This window comes from Ixodes scapularis, unplaced genomic scaffold (assembly GCF_016920785.2).
Source record: "Ixodes scapularis isolate PalLabHiFi unplaced genomic scaffold, ASM1692078v2 PGA_scaffold0__279_contigs__length_252992795, whole genome shotgun sequence".
Classification (NCBI taxonomy): Eukaryota; Metazoa; Arthropoda; class Arachnida; order Ixodida; family Ixodidae; genus Ixodes; species Ixodes scapularis.
Window position 1 is genome coordinate 225,056,153 of NW_024609835.1, and position 21,004 is coordinate 225,077,156.

The 21,004-nt window shown below is 48.3% G+C and overlaps 1 pseudogene; it reads right to left on the minus strand.

The window, feature by feature from the left end:
• Positions 1 to 730: 730 nt before the first annotated feature.
• Positions 731 to 21,004, minus strand: part of LOC115309935 — a 110,553-nt pseudogene continuing 90,279 nt past the window's right edge.

Genomic DNA, 21,004 nt, shown 5'->3' on the forward strand with positions numbered 1-21,004 from the left:
CTTGCAGTCACAGTAGGACGCGCATGCGCTTTTGTGTGATCTCGAAACCAGGCGACCCGCCGGCAGATGGCAGAGCAATGCGTTTCAGTCGCAGCTCGCGCGTCCTGGGGACTTTTGTCCCCGAATGTACCTAGTGAACTTGAAAGGTCGTCGTGAAAAAAGTTGTTTTAACATTTTACGGTACAAGTGTAAGCGGGAGAGCAACCTCGCAGTGGTGCAGAATATATCTGCCTAGATGTGACCGAACCGACGTTTAAATAAAGCACTAAATCAATCCTGTCCTAATTTACTTAAGCGATTCAGATAACAAAATACCTTCCACTCTATAAACTGAATTGGAAATAACAGCAAGAAGATAAACAAGAGAGAACTGTCCTATTTTTGCCTTTTTAGATCGTAACAGCAAAGTCGAAACGAAGTATGTCGTTTTTTTTTTTGTTTTTTTTTGGCGCCGGCAAAGTTAGTTTTGAACCATTCTTGCTGAGCAGGACTTGCATTGTATAGTTTAGAATGGTTCATAGTTACAAAATAAGAACCAGCAAAACATTTTAGTGAACTGTATTATGTCGCAAAGTCATATAACGCTTCTGCTCAGTAGCTTTAACTACACTGCCACGGAACGTTGGGCCGGGTATAGTTCGTGGGATTCATTAAATTAATTCATATTGAATGCTCAATGATACTCGAATTCGTAGTATCTAATATTTGTAGTCAGAAGATTGTTTTATACTTATGTATGAGCCAGTTCGTGTGCAATAAGTTGAATGAAAGAGTACGTGTGTGGTTGATCCTCCACCATTGCAACGCGTTCTCTCATGCTGCAGAAACCATTAGATATCGCCAATCCTAAAAAAAATCAAATTTAGTGACTTCAGTTTGCACCACATTTTAGGTGTGCAGCCAAGCTATTCGTCACTCTGCCATTGTATTACCTCAAATTTTAATCTATTTATACGCCTAAAAATCATGTCCAGGAAGAAGTCTAAATAATTGTCATTGGACAGGCGCAGTTTTTTATAGAGTGAAATTTTGGGAAACAAATCTTGTAAATTCTGCGAATGTTAGAACGCGGCCTCAAGGTAATTGTAATATGTTCGATGTAGTCTTTATCACAAACATCGAACACAAAAATGAGTTAAATTACGGCTTGCGTGCGGCAGTCGTGGCTATCCACGACTGCCGCACGCAGTCGTGGATAGCATGGCATGAGTGTGTACACGTGGCGGTGAATGTTTCTAACGAACGCTTGAACACCTTTCACCTATATGTTTCACAAGGTTGGGAATGCATCAGGTAATGTTTTTTTTTTTTTTTTTCTGACCCACCTCGAGTGGTTTATTGCAAGAAAATCATCTCATGGAAGTCCTCGTTAAATTAAAAAAAGAACTATGCTAATAATGACTGACCTGCGCGGGATGTCGGTTCCGGCAATGACTATTGTACGCGAAAAACACGTGTTATCTCCGTGAAAGCCACGACTTTTTTATAGAAGGCCACTTGCTGGACGTTTTTTCTAGCTAGTGCTGCGTAGGACAGACACCGGGAGGCCGCCAGTGACGCGGTGTACTTGCCCAACTGATAACAGTGATAACTATTTTCGGTGGAAGTTCTGCAGCGTTTCGTCTCAAGACCGAACATACGCGTAGCCTTCTTATTAAGCCTGATTGAGCTCTATTCACTCGATTCAAAGTCGCAATAATGAAGTGCAAATTAGGAGAAAACCTTGTTGTCCTTTTCGTAGGGAAGGACATTATTTCCTTCCTAAAGAAAAACAGGACATATATACGGTTTTCTATTGTTGAAGAAAAAATATGGATATTTTTTTAGTAAGAGTTCCCCATTTTACTCATATGGTGGAAGACGAGCGCGACGTCTTTAAAGCTCAAATTGAACCTGTCAGCCGCACTCATACAGGAGGGAGTGAGTGCTACCCGTGGTCTAGGCATACTTCGTTTCACCTTAAGTCTGGACACAGCCGGCGCTACAAAAGTCATGATTTGGGGGGAAAAAAAGGAAGAAAGAGAAGTAAAGAAAAAGAAGAACGGTAGTGTTGGTGCGAGAGGCACTTGAAGCTGAACAAAGAGCCGCGACGGCCGGCCGCTTGAGCGGTGCGCTACCCGGCTTCGTCCCGGCTTCAGCACAGTGACCATCAGCGCAACCGGCTCCGTCCCGGGATCAAGGCACCCGTACCCGAGATAACCAACCCCCTCCCGACATCGCGGAACGCACTACTTCACCAGCGATCAAGGGGCGAACATTCAAGGGCACCAGCGACCCGAGCTAAGACCCCAGGGGTGACTAGACTGCCTACCGAACGTGCTGGAACGGTCGAATGGTTTCTTTTCTTTTGCCTTTCTAACGTTTCTTCTTTCTCAATATTTACTTCCTGACTTGAACATATCTTTTACTCATTCATTTGTCTCAACCTCCCGAACGAAACTGACAACGAGCTGATGCGACCGATCAAACAGCGTTAAAAGGCAAGATTTTGACGTTGTTTTATGGGTCAGTGATAAATATAGGCTTAGCGATCATAGAACACGTACACAAATACGACGAGCACAAGGCTGTTTCATTGGTTCCACCAGCTCGTAGCGTCGGGGGCGTCCGGACTTGGGGTGAAACCAAGTATATACCTCCCCTACAGGGAACCAAGGGAGGCGGCTTCGAATGGCTGTGGCCGGAAGATAAAGGTTATTTGTCTTGAAAATACTAGTCTGTCGAGGCCCTCAAAAAAGTTTTTTCTTGCTAATATTGCCGACAACGTTGTTTTCTTAGCAGACTCCGGCTAATAGTAAATGTGTACATGATGCTTGTTTGTTATGTTTACAACATACTGCAAGAGCACGTTAACATCAGAACGTATAAAAAGTGTTCATAACCAAAGGACCTGTCGATTGAAAGTATTGGGCGGAGGAGGGAAATGACACAGTTTAATTTCCTGTCGAAACACATGAATAATAAACAAAACATGGATTCTGTCAAATAGTAAAAACTAACGCTCACCCATTACGTTATTTTTAATAGATTTATATACTTTATCCGCCATGTCCCTTCTGAAAGTAAAACACGTATTGCACTTGCTTACATGTTGTATTATACACAGCGCGAGACTGTTTGAGCAAACACGATATTGGCGCTTTTTTGCAGTATATGTTTAAGGGTATTTCAACGTTTTATTACGTATATTAGGCCTAAGTAGTACTTCCCTTCACAGTAATAGTTCTCATGACAGCCTTCATACTCTGTTAGAGTTTTTTTTTTTTAATTTTTAAGAGCTGCTTAGAATAACCTAATTTCGTGACGCTAAAAACGGCGTCACTGGAGCACCGCGTGACCCCCGGTTGATGCTGTGCAATTAGCAACTCCCGAACCAACTGCAAGACCGCCTGAGCTATCTCTTTGTGGCGCGGGAGAGCAGTCTTACTGGTTGACCCGCCGGTGAATCATGACGCATAAGAATCAAGAATGCAAAAAAAAAAAAGAACCTGACGTAGGTAACGTCTCAATAAGAGACAAGACATTGAGTAACATTCAGATTGCCCTTACGATGTGACAAGGACGACAATATCTTCTGGACCTCTTCCATAAATTGAAGCCATCCAATTCAATATTTCCTCTGGGTTTAAGTATTTTTTTGGGGAACAGGAGGGACAGTCAACATCATGTCCAAGAAACACATAAAAAATATCGTCCAACTGGAAACAAATTCAAATAAACATTTTCAAGCCATTGGCTATACTTAGTACACAGTATGAGAGCACCTACCGCTACTTCAACAGTTGTCAGTAGAAACTGAACCGTTCGTTCCGTCGTGTCTTCGTATCGCAAGTTAACCTCCACAATTTATATAGAAAAGCAAAGTGAAAAGTTAAGCTTCTGCCAGAATGAAACAGTACGTACCTTGTGTACTCTGCCTGCCGTTAGTGTAAACAAACTAATGTCTAACAAAATTGTGCAGGAGTTCCCGAAGAACGAGAACCGTGTTTTTCGGCACGATTAAATAATCCTTTCATCGCAAAAAGCTCCAACCCCGCGAGAATGTGACTGTAGTGGTAGAACGCGAAAGTTTGAGAGCAAGACGTTACCTGGATAAAGAAAAAATGACCGCATCTCCACGTGGTGAATGATGTTGGTTGGGGCGAAGCTCTGATGGTGCTGATGATACTGATTTTACGGAACGTGGTTATATACGCATTTGAGCATTCGACCGCAACGCCCTCTAGTCTATAAACGTTGAGCCAATGCAGGCAAAGTTTAACGCGATTATATACGCATTTGACCGCAGCGCCCTCTCCTGTATAGACGTTGAACGGCTACATGCAACGTTTCATCCACGACATCCCCAGCTTTTGAGTTACTACCACATCTCAGAGCCCCCTACTCGTCCCGCAGTCATGGCTGAGTGGTTAAGGCGATGGACAAGAAATCCATTGGGGACTCCCCGCACAGGTTTGAATCCTATCGACTGCACAAACATTTTTTTTAAATTTTTTTTTTTAAGAAGACAGATGTAATGGCAATCGATGTGAGCACGGACGCCGGACAAGGTCGGACCCTAAGGAGCTTCGCCCCTAAAAGATAATTAAAAAATGAAGACTCCAGTTCATGCTGTGGAGGTGGTTAGAAGTAACTGCGCTGTGCCTTTGTTTTTGTATATGAAACACTTCGTAAGCTACCGTCGCCACGGCAGCTTATGCAGCCGCAGTCATTACCGTGACGTCGTTCCACACTCTGTACTCTGCCGTTTCCGCAGTAGCTTGTGCAATCGCAATCATTACCGACAAACGCATGCGGGGTTCGCTACGTGCTTATCACTGTTCACGCGCGTCTTATCTTCTATCATGTGTTTTTTACACTTGTGGTTTTCTTATTGAAACAAGTGTCAAAACAACTTTATAGATGATAAGGCGCACGGAATGGTTTGATGTCGACGGACACAAAAAAGCGACCTACGAGTCATGTGCAGCTTCGCTGTGAAATTCTCCAGGAACCGACGTCCACCTAAACCTAACATTGCCAATACAAAACTCGACATTGTGGATGATTGTGGAATTTATATCAGTGGAAAACACTTTTCGGAAAGAAAAGGGATGTTTTCTTTCTAAATGGCAAGTTATTTTTTAATTGAAATAGATGCTCCAGCCCCCCACAGTGAAATTTCTCGTTTTGACAATTTAAAGTTTAGATTAACGTCGACTCACAAAGAAGTTTTTTTGTTTTTTTTTCTGAATTACCATCTGATTTAGGTAAGGTAATCTTGTCAAATTTTCGCGTTCTATCGCAACCCCTAGCGTCACATTCTCACAACGTTCGAGCTTTCTGCAATGCATAGCCAAAAAAAACCATGTTATATTTTCTTGAGAATTCCCTGTACATTTTGTGCACCAACTCTTCGAAGCCAGCTTGGGCGGTCCGCAAAAATGTGTTCCTTCGGGTATTTTCATTGAGACTACGTGGTGGAAGCTTGGAGTGAAAATATAAACGGTTGAACTTAACCCATTTTCGGGGAGTCTACTGCAGCATCCGCAATGTCTTTTCTCGCCCAGCTGTACTTTAAGCTGTGCGTGCCACCGACAGATGTAAGAAGCGTCGAGCGCGCAGGTGCCGAACTTAGCAGGCCTTACGATACTTTTTTCTACGCCGGCGCGCGTCTCTCAACTATGCAATTCTGTAAACGGGATAATTTATTTGTAAACAGAAATAGAAAACCAGAAATCAAAGTGAATCATGACTTCTTATTTTTGATACAGAGATGATGGGTCAAGGCGCCGCACACTCCCGCCATCTCTCGGCGGCGCACACAACCAGGCGAGCATGGTCATGACATCGTCTGCGAATGCTCTTTACAGTTTAAGCAATACTTTTTTTTTACGAGGTAGGTTTATTTGTTATTCATTCACCACCTAGCCACATCTCTGTAATTAATCGCAACGCGATACGTCGAGAAACCGATTTTTGTGGACTCTCTCAAAAGGGGTTCGCTTTGATGGTAAAGCCTGCAATTGGTCGAAAGTTGGCTTGATTCTTCCGCAACGAATTGGAACATTACGAGCGAGAATGCATTTAGAATGCACTAAATTCAAGGTCCCGAAGTCAAGAATAAAACCAAAGAATTGAAATTTTTCTAACCGTAAGATAGAAAGTATATCTTTTGAATAATCTTTCCAATCTTTTGTATTTTTAGCATTAATAACATCTTATCACGAGACACGATATTTCTGGCGTATTGTTTGTGTTTGAAAAGTTACCAGGTTCGATATTTTTAAATATAATTTCTCTAACCCAGCTCCAAATTCCGTGTATCGAGCAAAGAACACCGAAATATGAGGATATTTGATGGCCTGTTTTGTAAATAAGACTGAAGGATATAAAGCCGCTGTAAAGCAGAATTAGGCGTAATATGGGTTTGAACCCCGGGTCTTCTTAATATTGTCACGGGTAGTGACCAAAAATAACAAATAAACAGGAAGAAATAAACGTTTAACGTGGCGAACTTGTGCCAAAAATAAGAGTACAAAAGATAATAATAGAGCGTCGCGGGCGTCGAAGTCGGCGTGGCAGCAGAGTCGAACGCTGGGGCGAGACTGAATTCTGCTTGCCAGGCGGAGCCGCTTTTGTACACGCGTTGGCTTCTGGAGCGTTCGATGTAGAAGGTTCGACGCGGAGAACATTCTAACCTCGAATCAGCTAGACGGTTCTCGAATTCACTAGAACATCACATTACAGTGTAAACAAAAATGAGTAGCCGCGGCCAGGAATCAACCCTGGCCCTTCGCGTGGGAGGTAAGCGCGATAACCGTTGTGCAACGGCCGCGGTGCCTACTTGGCGCGCGGCATTACTCCCCCCCTTAAAAAGTGCATCGCCTCGATGCAACACAAAACAAAGCACATAAAGAGAACGGCAAACTAAAGAGTCATTTGAAACACAGTCCTATCGAGCGTAGTAAGGCTTCAGGCGCACGACGTGGACGACTTCAGGTCGTGGTGGGCGGCGTGATGATGTTCTTGTTCCGTCAGGCATCACCTCGTAGTTCAGCTCGCCGAGGCGACGAAGTACCTTGTATGGTCCAAAGTACCGTTTCAGCAGTTTCTCACTGAGGCCGCAGCGACGGATGGGCGTCCACACCCACACCGTGTCTCCGGGCTGGAAGTGAACGTCCCTGCGACGAAGGTTGTAGCCGCCCGCGTCGACGCGTTGCTGGTCTTGAATCATGAGTCGGGCGAGCTGGCGGGCTTCTTCGGCGCTTTGAGCAACCGCCTGGGCGTCGTCGCTCTCATTTACGGATGGCTCATGGGGCAGCATTGCGTCCAGCATGGTCGTGACCTTCCGACCATGTACCAGCTGGAAAGGGGTGAATCCAGTGGTCTCCTGAACCGCCGTATTGTAGGCGAACGTGACGTAGGGCAACACCTCGTCCCACGTCTTGTGTTCTACGTCGACGTACATAGAGATCATATCGGCGATTGTCCTGTTGAGTCGCTCGGTCAGTCCGTTGGTCTCTGGGTGGTATGCAGTGGTTCGACGATGGCCGGTGCCACTGAGACGAAGGATCTCTTGAGTCAGCTGGGCCATGAACGAAGATCCACGGTCTGTGATGAGGACTTCAGGGGCGCCGTGCCGGAGGACAATGGACTCGATGAAAAACTTGGCGACTTCAACAGCCGTGCCTGCTGGAAGGGCTTTCGTCTCGGCGTACCGTGTGAGATAATCGGTGGCGACGATAATCCAGCGGTTTCCCGACGTTGACGATGGGAAAGGGCCAAATAAATCCATTCCGATCTGCTGGAATGGCATAGACGGGGGAGAAATCGGATGCAGAAGTCCTGACGGCTTCGTTGGCGGTTTCTTGCGTCGCTGACACTCGTGGCATGATTGAATGTATAGGTGAACGGTCTTCGGTAGCCTCGGCCAGTAGTACTTTTCTCGAATCCTGGCGAGCGTCCTGCTGTAGCCAAGGTGTCCAGCCGTTGGGTCGTCATGGCATCCTTGGAATATTTCGTCTCGAAGGCTGGCAGGAACAACCAACAGCCATGCTGTGTTGTTGTTGACGAAGTTCTTCTTGTACAGCACCCCTCGCCGCATGGAAAATGTATGCAGGATTCTTAAGAAAGCACGGGGAACCGAACTCGCTTGTCCCTCTAAGTGATCGATGAGCGCTTGCAGTTCAGGGTCGTCTCGTTGGAGTGCTGCCATGTCGCTGACGTCCAAAGCGCCGAGGAAACACTCATCGTCGTCGTCTTCGATACAGGCAGGACCGGCCTCGACAGGAGCTCTTGACAGGCAGTCGGCGTCATGATGCTTCCGGCTGGACTTGTACACAACGGTCATGTCGAACTCCTGCAGTCGTAGGCTCCACCGGGCGAGGCGTCCGGAGGGGTCTTTCAGATTCGCGAGCCAGCAGAGCGAGTGGTGGTCCGTGACCACGCGAAAAGGACTTCCATACAGATATAGGCGAAACTTCGTTATTGCCCAGACGACAGCAAGGCACTCCTTTTCAGTTGTAGAGTAGTTCCTCTCCGCCTTAGACAGCGTCCGACTCGCGTATGCGATGACTCGCTCTGCCCCGTCCTGCCTTTGAACTAGCACTGCGCCAAGTCCGGTGTTACTGGCGTCCGTGTGGATCTCTGTATCAGCGAACTGGTCGAAATGGCCAAGAATCGGGGGCGTCTGGAGTCTTCGTTTGCTCATCGAATGACTGCTGGTGTTCGTCTGTCCATTCGAACTTTACGGTGTCCTTCGTGAGGTGCGTCACCGGTGCGGACAGCTTGGCGAAGTCCCGAACAAATCGTCTGTAGTAGGCACAAAGTCCGAGGAATCTTCTCACGGCCTTCTTGTCAGACGGCGGCGTAAATGCAGCCACGGCGCGGGTCTTCTCAGGGTCAGGGAAAACACCTTTGTTGCTCACGACGTGGCCAAGGAACTTAAGTTCACCATAGGCGAATCGACACTTTGTTGGCTTGAGTGACAGGCCGGCGGTCCTGATGGCTTCAAGCACGGCTCGAAGTCGTTTCAGGTGCTCGTCGAAATCTCGTGAAAATACCACGACGTCGTCGAGGTAGACGAGGCAGCTCTGCCATTTCAGACCTGCCAGCACGGTGTCCATGACACGCTGGAAGGTGGCTGGCGCAGTACAAAGCCCGAACGGCATCACTTTGAATTCGTACAGTCCGTCGGGAGTGACGAAGGCAGTTTTCTCCCGGTCGCGTTCGTCGACTTCAATCTGCCAGTAGCCACTCTTCAGATCCATCGACGAAAAATATCGGGAGTGGCGCAGTCGGTCTAACGTATCGTCGATGCGGGGGAGCGGATAGACGTCCTTCTTCGTCAGAGCGTTCAGTCGACGATAGTCCACGCAGAACCGCAGGGTTCCGTCCTTCTTCTTTACAAGGACGACTGGGGACGCCCATGGGCTTCTTGAGGGTTGAATGATGTGGTCGTCGAGCATCTCCCGGACTTGATCTTGAATCACTTTCCTTTCCTTTAAGGAGACTCGATACGGCGACTGGTGGACAGGAAGTGCGTCGTCGTCGGTAACAATGCGATGTTTCGCCATTGGTATTTGGCGAATCTTCGATGTCGTGGCAAAACAGTCGCTGTATTCGGTAAGGAGATCAACCATTTGCCGGCGCTTCGTAGCTGGGAGCTCGGGGTCGATGTCGAGCGGCGGCGGCGTGCTGTTCTGCTGTGACGACGAGGTTTCTACGGAGATTGCGGTGACCACGACTGGCGCCTGAAGCTCCTCAATGTGGCCCACTGTGGTACCCTTCGTTAGGTGCTGCGGCTCCTCTCGGAAGTTCGTTACAAGAACAGTTGTACGTCCTTCTTGGAGATCCGTTACGCCTCGTGCAACGCCAATTCCTTTCTCAAGGAGCGGTTGGACGTTGCCTTCCAGAAGAGCTTCACCGTGCATGGCTGCGTCGGTTATGACGGGGACGAAGACACTCGACCGCGGCGGTAAGTTCATATGGTCGGCGATAACTCGGATCGCGGTTGACGTCGTGTTGGTCTCCACCGACGGTAAAACAGACTTTCGCAGCGTCAGCTGGTTTGCCCCGAGATCGATGACGGCGCCATACTCGCAGAGAAAGTCCATTCCGAGGATAACGTCTCTTGAACAGTCTTGCAGAATGACGAACTTAACAGGGCACGTCTCACCGTGGATCTCGACGCGAGCAGTGCATCTCCCGACTGGTGTGATGAGGTGCCCTCCGGCGGTTCGTATTTGTGGTCCATCCCACGGCGTGGTGACTTTTCGAAGGCGGCGGGAGAGCCTCCCACTCAAGACTGAGTAGTCTGCTCCGGTGTCCACGAGCGCTGATGCGTCGTGGCCGTCGATGACGACGTTTAGGTTATTGGACACCGTTGCAGGGGCGTCGTTTCGATTTCTGGTAGCGTTTGAGTGGGGGCCCTCTGACGTTCGTGGAGGATCTTGGCGTCGATCGTCTTCGGCAACTCCACCTCCAGGGGTTGCCGCGCCTAGTTTCCCCGGCGAGGAGCGAGGGGTGGCAGGCTTTCACGTCGGGGTCGGTGCATCGGTGAAGCTGGACGTCGAGGTGACGGCGACCGGAACTCTCGGCGTGACGCAGGCTCGGGGGACTGGGGTCGTCGCAGGTACTCGTCGATCTCCCGAGGGCGTTCACCGTACCGGGGCGCGGGTCGCTTGGGTGGAATCCGCGCAGCCCGAGTCGTCGGTATGGGCATCGGCGGTACACATGGTCAGCTTCCCCGCAGTGGTAACACAGCGGGCGTCGGTCGGCCGTCCTCCAGACGTCTGTCTTCCTCGGCGCAGGTCGCTCTGGGGGAACGTGCGCCTGATCTTCCTGCCGTCGGGGGTACTGCGGCGTTGGGGCGTCTCTTCGGGGTGGCGCCGTGGCTTGGCGGGAAGCTTGCGGCGGTCGTCGGGCCATGGCGGCGTAGCTCAACGTCGGTTCCTCTGGTGCCACCCTGGTGACGGGAACCTCTGGTTGGAGCGCGCGATGCACTTCTTCTCGGACAGCCTCGGCGATGGAAATGGTTGGCGGACGGCTGGTGGTTGGCAGCAACCTTCGCAGTTCCTCCCAGACAACATCCCGGATAATTTCGCGGATGTCCGTACCAGGCACGTTTTCACCGCTAAGAAGCGCGGTTGCAGTGACTCTTGGCTGCCGCTGGTAGTGGGAAGCGCGCGCTTGGAGGGCGCGCTCGATGTTTGTCGCCTCGCTGACGAAGGCGTCGACGGTTGCCGGCGGGTTGCGGACGAGGCATCCGAAGATGTCGTCCTTCACGCCCCGCATCAAAATGCGCAGCTTCTTTCCCTCGGTGGCCTGAGGATCGGCGCGGAAGCACAGGCGGAGCACGTCTTCCACAAAGCTCGTGACGCTTTCATTGGGGCCCTGGGTCCTGGTTCGCAGTAGGTCCTCGGCTCTCTCTCGGCGGTGGTGGTTGATGAACGTAGCCTTCAGGTAGGTCTTGAAGATGTCCCACGACGTCAACGAGGACTCATGGTTCTCGTACCAGTGCTTGGCGGTTCCCTCAAGCGAGAAGTAGACGTTGTGCAGGCGTTGCTCGTCGGTCCAGCCATTGTGGCGGGCAACGCGTTCATACTGGTCAATCCAGTCTTGGACGTCTTCGTAGAGTTCACCGTGGAAGGGGGCAGCCGTCCGCGGTGCGACGGGCATGTAGACGACGGGAGAAGCGGCGGGGGCTTGCGACTGTTTGGCCATCGTCGTCTTCTGCGGCTTGGGCTTGTATGCTAATCATGCCAATCACGGCCGCAATCCGCCATGTCTTTCGGAGGCACCGAGACAGGATGTATTCGAAACGGGGTGTTTTGGTGGCAATGGTAGGTGTTGTTCCCACGTGGAACGCGGTAGGACATTGTCGCAAACGTGTTAAACCCTCTTTGTGCTCTAAAGGTACTCTTATTGTTTGTCCCGAGTCACGTACATGCATGGTTCTTTGTATTTGTACTTCAAAAACACGGTTAATCAATCGTTCTAGATAAATGAAATAAAGGCTAGAAAACCGCCTAAAAACATTTAACATCACGCCGCATTTTTATAGCATTTTTATTGCACAGATTGAAACGCTGGCAACCTGGCTACGACAGCAATAATAAAATGTGTCCAAAACATTTTACAAAATTTAAGAGAGTGGCAAAACGCCCGCTTAAGAATTTTTGAGAATTACAAAAAAATCTTTTGATATTTCCTTCTGTGCAACATGTAGTGTTTTTAAAGGCATCGAATTGTAGCCCATTTCTCGATGTCCGACATTTGGGAGTGTTCCGTCAACAATATTGATGTGCGCGAAGTTTTCGACAAATTACGGCAACTTATATTTTTCCTTTCAATCATAACTGTATGGTTTATCCCACGAGGTAAATGGGCTTAGTAAAATAAACCGGGATCCAGGTCCGCAGACAAAAGTAGCCCCAACAGCCCCCGAACACCAAAGGGGGCCGACGCTATTTTATGAAAATGTGAGTAATCGCCACGTGACCTAACCACGTGACGTAAGAGGTAAAATGGCAGGGCCCAGGCAGTGTGGGTCCCATCTGGGTTGGAGCCTGTCGCATGCGTTGTTCGTTGTCCTTGGTCTGAGCAAGTTGATTTCAGATGCGGAAGCATTCATCTGAAGTCGGTCGAAAGTGATTTCAGAGTTCAGTGTGATCTCTCATGTAGGTATACCGCGGAAATACGGAGCGATAAAACTTTAGGGAGCCTTTCGCCGGCAAGAGGCGGGGATGCTTCCACATAAGAGTCAGACGTGACCCTCCGTTGCACGGACTTAGGATTGGTTCGGATATCGCTAGGATATATTTTAATGCGACTTTTTTTTATTCTCGTTTGACTATCTGAATGTCCAATGTCTGCAGTGAAGCACGTGCGATGTAGCTGGATACACAGTTTAGCTGTGGCAAGTGCGTAATTCGTGCTCGGCAGTGCACAGTCGTGCTCTACATTGAAGCTTATAGTTACCCTGCAGTGCTAGATGATGCTGTGATGCTATTTGAATTGTTCTGCCGTAGACTTTAACTTTTACAAAGAACAGGTGGTGCAGTTCAATGCCGGGAAGGCGGTCCCACATTTGTCTCTTCGTCCGCGGCAGTGGTAGAAATAACGAAAAAGAGGATTCGCCACTAAAGCAATTCAGCTTTTTTACTGGTCAGGATAATTTCTTTCCAGTAAGATTTTTTTTTACCACGTTATTTAACGGAACATTAAGGTCAAATATTAACCCCAATGCAGAATGTATGCTCCTCACCCTAGCTCACCTCATGCCAATTTTATCCAGAAGTTGGAACGAATTGTAAGCCAGAAAATCCTGCTAAATGGTGCATTCAGAACTATGAAATTAATATTTCGGCCAGCTTCGGGCAACAAAAAGAATAAGTGACCGACCACGTAGAAGTTCTGTAGCACCTGAAATAAAAGGTTGCAGTGCAGAGGCAAAGCGCCCATTCTTGTTGGTTTTATTTTTTGATGGGTGTTACAGAGGCACGCGTTTCTGTAATGCACATTAAAGATTCAAAATGAACACCCCATCCCCCCCCCCCCCCAAACCACCAAAAGGGACGCGATATGACGTTACAATGTCAACTGATTTCGCAAACTTGGAAACAGCGAAAAAAAAAAGAAGGGACCAGAACGAGAAGTGAACGAACACAACGCTGAATGCAACTGATGTTTCTTCCTGCGAGAAACAGAGAGGAAAACATAAAAGATGCAAGATAGATAAAATATGATCCATCCCCTTGAGGCTTGCCCGAGCACTTAAACAAATCTGCCGAATTTCTTAATGAAAGACACTTTGTCATCCGCCAAAGCCACGAACGGGGCACTAACACACGTGTCCGCTCCGTAGGTAGAAATAAAAAACGCCTCATCAATTTCTCTAGTCACTTTGTTGTGGTGACGAGCCAGCATCTTAATCTCTGTGAGAACCGGAGAACACGAACACCTATCACAGTGAACTGCAAAGTGTCCCGTCGGTAAAGATCGAAGGGAAAGCGAATGCTCCCTGGCCCTAACATTGACACACCTCCCCCTCTGACCTATGTACACCTTACCACACGACAAAGTGATCAGATACACGACACCCGTAGCGGATGTAACATACCGGGTTCGGTGACTAACCACACACCGAGGCTCAGATAACCCAACACAATTAACTGCGGCGCAAAGAGAGGAGGATTTTGAAGGAGCTGACAACACAAACAGGTACGTCAAACTTCTCATCCACCTGCTTGATTCTATGGGAAAATCTGTGTACATACGGCAGAACAACCGTCGTGGAGGACATCCTGCTCCTTTCCCTCAAACTCAAAAGACCTCTAAACACTTTGAGAAGTAATTCTGCAACACCTACGACCACAACCAGCGGGAAGCCAGCAGAATGCAACTTGCTGGTCTGAGAAGAAAAAAGCTTTTCTCGCAGCTATGGTGACAAGATTTCACCGAAGAGGAGCGTAGACAGGACACAGAAATAGCCCTTTTACAAGTTTTGAATGGGCAGATTCATACCTCAATAGCCCCTTCTTTGACCGGGGTTCATACGACCAGCAAATATGCACGGACTGATCTTAAGAGACATGTCCGAAAATTGAATGGCACCCTCAGAAGGTCTCTTTAGGTCCATGTTAGGACCGGGGAGCATTCACTTTCCCTTCGATCTTCACCGTCGGGACACTTTGCAGTTCACTGTGATAGGTGTTCGTGTTCTCCGGTTTTCACAGAGATTAAGATTCTGGCTCGTCACTACAACAAAGTGACTAGAGAAATTGATGAGGCGTTTTTTTATTTCTACCTACGGAGCGGGCACGTGTGTTAGTGCCCCGTCCGTGGCTTTGGCGGATGATGAAGTGTCTCTCATCAAGAAAATCGGCAGAGTTGTTTAAGTGCGCAGGCGTGCCTCAAGGGGGTGGATTATGTTTTATCTATCTTGCAATAAACTTCGGCTGCCAGTCAGCGCTGTCTTCGTTCACTTCTCGTTCTTGTCTCTTTTTTTTCGCGCTGTTTCCAAGTATGCGATATGAACCAACAGCCCAACTTCACGCCTTGTTGCCGAACTGATTTTCCACCGTCGAAGCATCTGTGAGCAAGCTCTGCGTATTTGGCAACTCGAATCACGTCCACGCATAGGCTGCACATCTGAAGTTTAATCATGTGACACTTCACCATATTTTCCCTTTATTGCGCGACCGAACTGGAATCTAGCCTGCATTGAGAACTTTTTGATATCTGGAAATAACACGCTACGGCTCAATTCGTGATACGAGTCGGTTGTGAATTGTTTAAGATATAATGATTCATTTTGGTAATTTCAAGTTAATATAAATGTAATACTTCTTGTTAACATAAAATATGCGTCATGTTGTGAAGCCATAAACGTAAGCACTGGCCGCCGTTGATTTGGCGCAATCGTCCGGATTCCCAGGATCAACAACAAAAGAAAGTAGCGACCACGCCTTAATCACGGGCACCAACAACGAAAACTAAGCGGAACCGGAGGTAACCACGACACATGATTCTACCCGGTGCCATCCTACTGAAAGAACCATTTGGCGCCTCTATGAAAGTAAACGGGTTTATACCGGTGACAGTTTAGCTACACCGGTCACCGGTTTGTCAAAGGGGTCGCCCGTATGGCTCAAAGGGGTAACCCGTATGAGCCATGACTGTCCCCCATTTGGGCAAACAGGTCACACTTTTTGGCAAACGGATCACTCGTCTGGGCAAATGAGCGTTTCGTTTCGGCAATGTTGTCACACGTTTGCTCAAGCCGGTGACCATGTTGCACAAACGAGTGACGGGTGACCGGAAAACTGTACCGGTTTAATCAAACAGCTCTCCGGAGCCCGTTTGATACTGAACGTACGGATCGGCGGCATGAGCACGCTTGTTTCAGCCGTTGCAGCCTATGTTTCCGGAAGCCCGGCAGCGCCGATTCTTCGATTTCAAATCGTGCGCGTAATGCAAGTAAATATATTTATAGTTCAATTCCGCTGATGTTCACTTATACTGGAACTGCAAAAAGCGAGATTTTGTTTCTTTTTTTTAACGTAACTTCGCGATGTTTGCGAGCCAATATTTTTGACAGAACTTTAAAACTTTGACGTTCTTTGTTGTCTCAATTCCCTCATTCAGCTCATATCTCTCTCGCAGAAGACGCGACCGCGTGAAAGAATATACTTCTAGACTCTGTTTCGCCTCAATTGAAGACGCAGTGAAGGCAGCGCGCGAACACATGACAGCAAGAACATCGAGCATTGCGAGAGTACGCCCGCCGTTGCAGCAGTCAATCTACGACCTCGCGCTGAGTGTTTTCTTCACTCGGGCGCAAGCCGAGCTTCTGACGGGCTCCCTTTCCAGCGGTCGAGCGTGCTGAAATGAGCGCGATTCGCCTCCTCTCCGAGTCTGCAAACACATCGTGCTGGAGTACCTGAGGAGAGAGTGCGAGGTGTCCCGGTGTCCTGCGCCTTGACAGCGCCCCCTCCCTTTTCTCTGGTCACTTCTGTCACGTGACTCGACGGGGAGAAGGGCGCCAGCCGCGCGCACCTGTTGCGCCTGCTAACACTACACGCTATTAAGCATAGCCTCCGAGATTCGGAAGCGCGCGCGCTGGCAGCCGGTTTTTTCTTTGTCTACTTGTTGTCCGCTGCAATTCGAACTTCGTTCGTCCTACCTCCTTCGACCTGCCGCCTTACTTTGCAGTCTTATTAGAATGTCTCTCCACAACGTATGGGATGTGCACCAAAGTTATCAGTGTTCGAAAAGTCCTACGCGTATATCGGCTACAAGCGATTCTTTGAAGAAGCCACGAATTCTTGCGGTTTGGCTGGGTTAGGCAAGTGACAGCTTGTGCTCCGCATCGTGTTGAAACTTCAACGAGCCCTTCCTTCTCGTTTTTGTGTTCGTGTGGATGTCCTGCTGTGACCGTGTCGACATATATCTTGGATTACATCTTTTAAGTCCGCTATATTATGATAAGTACACTGCAGCCTATATGTTGGCAACGATTGACCGTACTTCTACGCGTCCTCTTCTAGATTATCTATAGACTTATGCAGCATCTATTCTCGCGGCAGCCGGGATAATAGACGCCATATTAAACTGATTGTAAATACTTACAGGTCCCGACTTCTTGTGGTGTACAGAAGACTACGCAGTTTAAAAATAAAGTTTTTGAGGAGTTATGTAACCTAGTCCTTTTCACTTCCTCATATCAACTCCGCCCTAAAGAAAAATGGTTTGTTTCACCATCACATACATTTACTATAACCACACACTAAATTACCAATTAAGTACTTTATTAAATGAATTATTTTTAAAAGGTGTTGATATTCATGCAATGCCGCTGGCAGAGGTACGAGCATTATTTTAGGGTTGTTTTTTTTTTAGTTACCGCTAAGGCATTGAAATCACTGTAAAATTGTACTTCACTGTACTACAATGAATCTGTTAATTTCATTTTTTTTCTCTGGCTTTTGTTTGATCTGTGGTCTGCACATTTAAATTGTGTCCTTTCTCTCAATGTAGCTATTTTGTTCGTTTTTGAAATGGCTTGGGAATCGCTTCCTGTAAAGGGGGCCAGGACCTCCATCAAGCTGCCGCAGCAGCTTTTTGTCTTAGTCGACCGTTTCAGTGATGAAACAAAATAAATACTTTATTATTTTATTATTATAATTTCCCCTAGAGTCAACGATTGCAGTTTAGAATAACTTCGGTTATTGTTTGCTTTTCCATCTTTTCAAATGTATAAAAGCTTAGAGTGCCTCTTCACAACTCACAGGTCGCTTGCACGTTTGTACTTGTCTACGGAATAAGTTTTAATAAACTTCTAGGAGAATTAAAAAAACATATTTTGTGTCTGTTTCCTTCCCATTTGGAAGCACCTGAGCGAGCACATTTTTTCTACAGGTCTCCTCCATGTTATAAATTGGTTTATCAGTTTCGGGACGTCTTTAATTACCTTAAGATAACCAACCTTTAAAACAATACCCATTTAGGGCTAGCGAATAAGTCGCCTGACTATCCGAAGGGCGCGTTCAAATGTGGGGTCACGTGCCAGGTCAAACGGGCACCTGTATTAATTCGAAAGCATTAACTGTCTCATGCAGCGAGCCGACTTCATCAGCTTTGAAACCAGCAAAACGGCACCTTAGTGAAACCACGCGGAAAGCTACCAGTGGGTCCTCTTACACTTCGGTCCCATTGGCTAGCGCGCGTCGACGAGGCTATCATTGGCCGCTGCGCGTCAGTTTGTGTGGTGTCATCCTGACTGTGTTATCAGACTGTTGCGTTATCGCTGATCACAGCGTTCGCTCGCCTCTTATCGGTTGTATGACGAGCGGCAATATATACGGCGCGTTGAATAAACCAAGCGGTTCGTTCTGATGGGAACTACGTTTCCGTCTGTTCCTTCCTCCTCCGCAAGGAAGTCGACAAGTTTTAGCATCGCTTACCTGATGGCGCTGCGTGTCCGCGAGGTAGCGGCTCCACTGTTCCACGTCCAAGGTCAGCCCGTTGTACGCCGCAGAATAAAGAAGAGCGGCGTGCGTGCTTTTGCCTTCAAAACGCATAAGTGTTCAGGTATACCTCGAGACTTTTAAACAAGCACCCGTATTAAATGGGCACCGTATCAAACGGGTATTGTTTCAAATAGACGCCGTCTCAAACGGGTACCTTTTCAAACGGGTACCCGTATCCCATATTCACGTTTCATCCGAAAGAATCGACAAGTTTGCCACCCATTTGGTTCAAACGGGTCGACCAGTTTGCCACCCGTCTGGATTTCAAATAGTTTTTTTTTTTTTTTTTTTCAGTAGGGAAACAAAGCAGGTGAGCGACAATGCAAAGCCAGTCTATTTAGTGTCGTTCGTCGTCCAACTATAATAAGGAATTTTAGCAAGTCTTGTTTGGAGCGCACGGTTCCTAAATTATGAACGGTACAGTTGCTCCGTTCTGTCAAAACGTATATAAAATTTAACGCGTTTTAACGAACCGTAAAAGTCGCGCAACGCTTTAAATGACGATCATGATTGTGTCTGACCGACATCGCCATCTTTTAATAAACATCTGAAGCGGTAGTAAAGTACTACCGAATCGCCGGTGTGGCGATATGTTCTGCTAAGAACTGAAGAGCCAGGACAGTAAACGTCTTTACTTCATGATGGCGGACCCCGAACCCCGCTCGCGCGCTCGGCTCCAGAAGAGTGTGCGTTGTCGTCGTCGTCTGGTCTCAGTTCCCATCACATCTTCCCCCTTAAAAGGAAGACTGGAAGGGCTGAACCTTTTTCCTATCTCGAGTCGGGCGCCGTGGAAGTGGCACAGGAGTTGAGAGGGGCTGGTTCTGGTTTGTTGAGGGACTTTTAGATGAACTTGGGTTTGCGGGAATTGAGTCAGTGGGATTCTGGCCCGGTAATGGGTCCAGCCCTCGTTCAGCTAGAGCTCCGTCGCAGGGAACCTTGCCCTCTGATGTTGTAGGTGTGAGTGGCGCCTCTGGGTCAGTCCATTCCGGAAACCCAAGTGGGTCTTCTTTGTGCCACTGGCGAACTTGGTCAAGATGGCGACGCACCAGGTCCGAATCGGCTTGTATCGTCACCATGCGTGAGCCTTCTGCGCTCTTGACGATTCCCGGCAGCCACTTTGGGCCCTTACCGAAGTTTCGGAAGAATATCTTTCTGCCCGGTTTAAAAAATGGCGGAGGAGGCTGACTCCCGTCCTGTGCAGTCAGCTCCGACCTCTTGTCCGGAAAGCACGTGTCCAAACGTGACCGGATGGGGTAACCCAAAAGTAACTGGGATGGAGTCTTGCCCGAAGCCACAGGCGTGCGCCGATAATTGAGAAGCAGTCGGCACAACTTGACGTCCAGTATGGACCCGCTTGTCTTCTTCAAGGCATCCTTAACAGTACGTACGGCTCGTTCGGCGAAGCCGTTCGATTGTGGATGATAGGGGGCCGTGCGGTAGTGCACCACGTGGTTCCTCTTTAGGAACTGAGGGAACTCTTCACTTGTAAATGATGTACCCTTATCCGTGACGACAGTCTGTGGAATTCCAAAGCGGCTGAACAGCTCCCGAAGTTGTCGGATTGTGGATTCCGACGTTGCATGATTGGTAGCTGTAGCTTCAATCCACTTCGAGTATGCGTCGATGACAATCAGGATCATCTTTCCGTCGACGGGCCCGGCATAATCCAAGTGCAACCTCGACCAGGGTTCACCGGTCACCGGCCAATTGACAGGTTTCTGTGCTGCTGGCATAGAAGCCGCTTGAATACATGTCTCACATCTCTGGGTGAGGTCTACGATAGCCGAGTCCAATGAGGGCCACCAGAACTTTGAGCGAGCAACCGTCTTCATGGCCGACGCACCTTGGTGGGTCTCGTGGAGGAGCTTGAGGACAGCTTCGCGAGCCTTTTTTGGAACGACGACTCGGTTTCCCTAGTACAGCAAGCTGTGATGCACCGAAAGCTCGTCTTTCCTGCTCCAGAAAGGTCGAAGCCCCTCTTGCTCCATAAATACCTTCCGCGGCAATCCGCGCTGAACATAACTGATGACGCTACGCAACGTCTTGTCTTCCACGGTCATCTGTGCCATCTGTTTCGCTGACACCAAGCCGTTATCCAGCTCCTCCAAGGAAGCAATTATTTCAAGAAGATCCTCCTCTTGTAGTTCCTGCGAATCAGCTTGAAGGGGAAGTCTTCTCATGGCATCGGCATTGGCGTTGCTTGTCCCTGGCCGGTACTTGATGCGATAGCTGTATCCACCCAGGATGATGGCCCACCGTTGAATTCTAGCCGCAGCCGTCGTCGGCACGGCCTTGTTATGATGAAAGAGACCTACCAAGGGCTTGTGATCTGTAACCAGAGTGAACTCCCTACCCAACAAGTAGTTCTTAAACTTCGTGACAGCTAACACCAATGCCAAGGCTTCTCGTTCCAGTTGGGAGTAGTTCTTCTCAGCACTCGTCAGTGTCCGAGAACGAAAACCGACAGGCTTCACTTGGCTTCCACAACG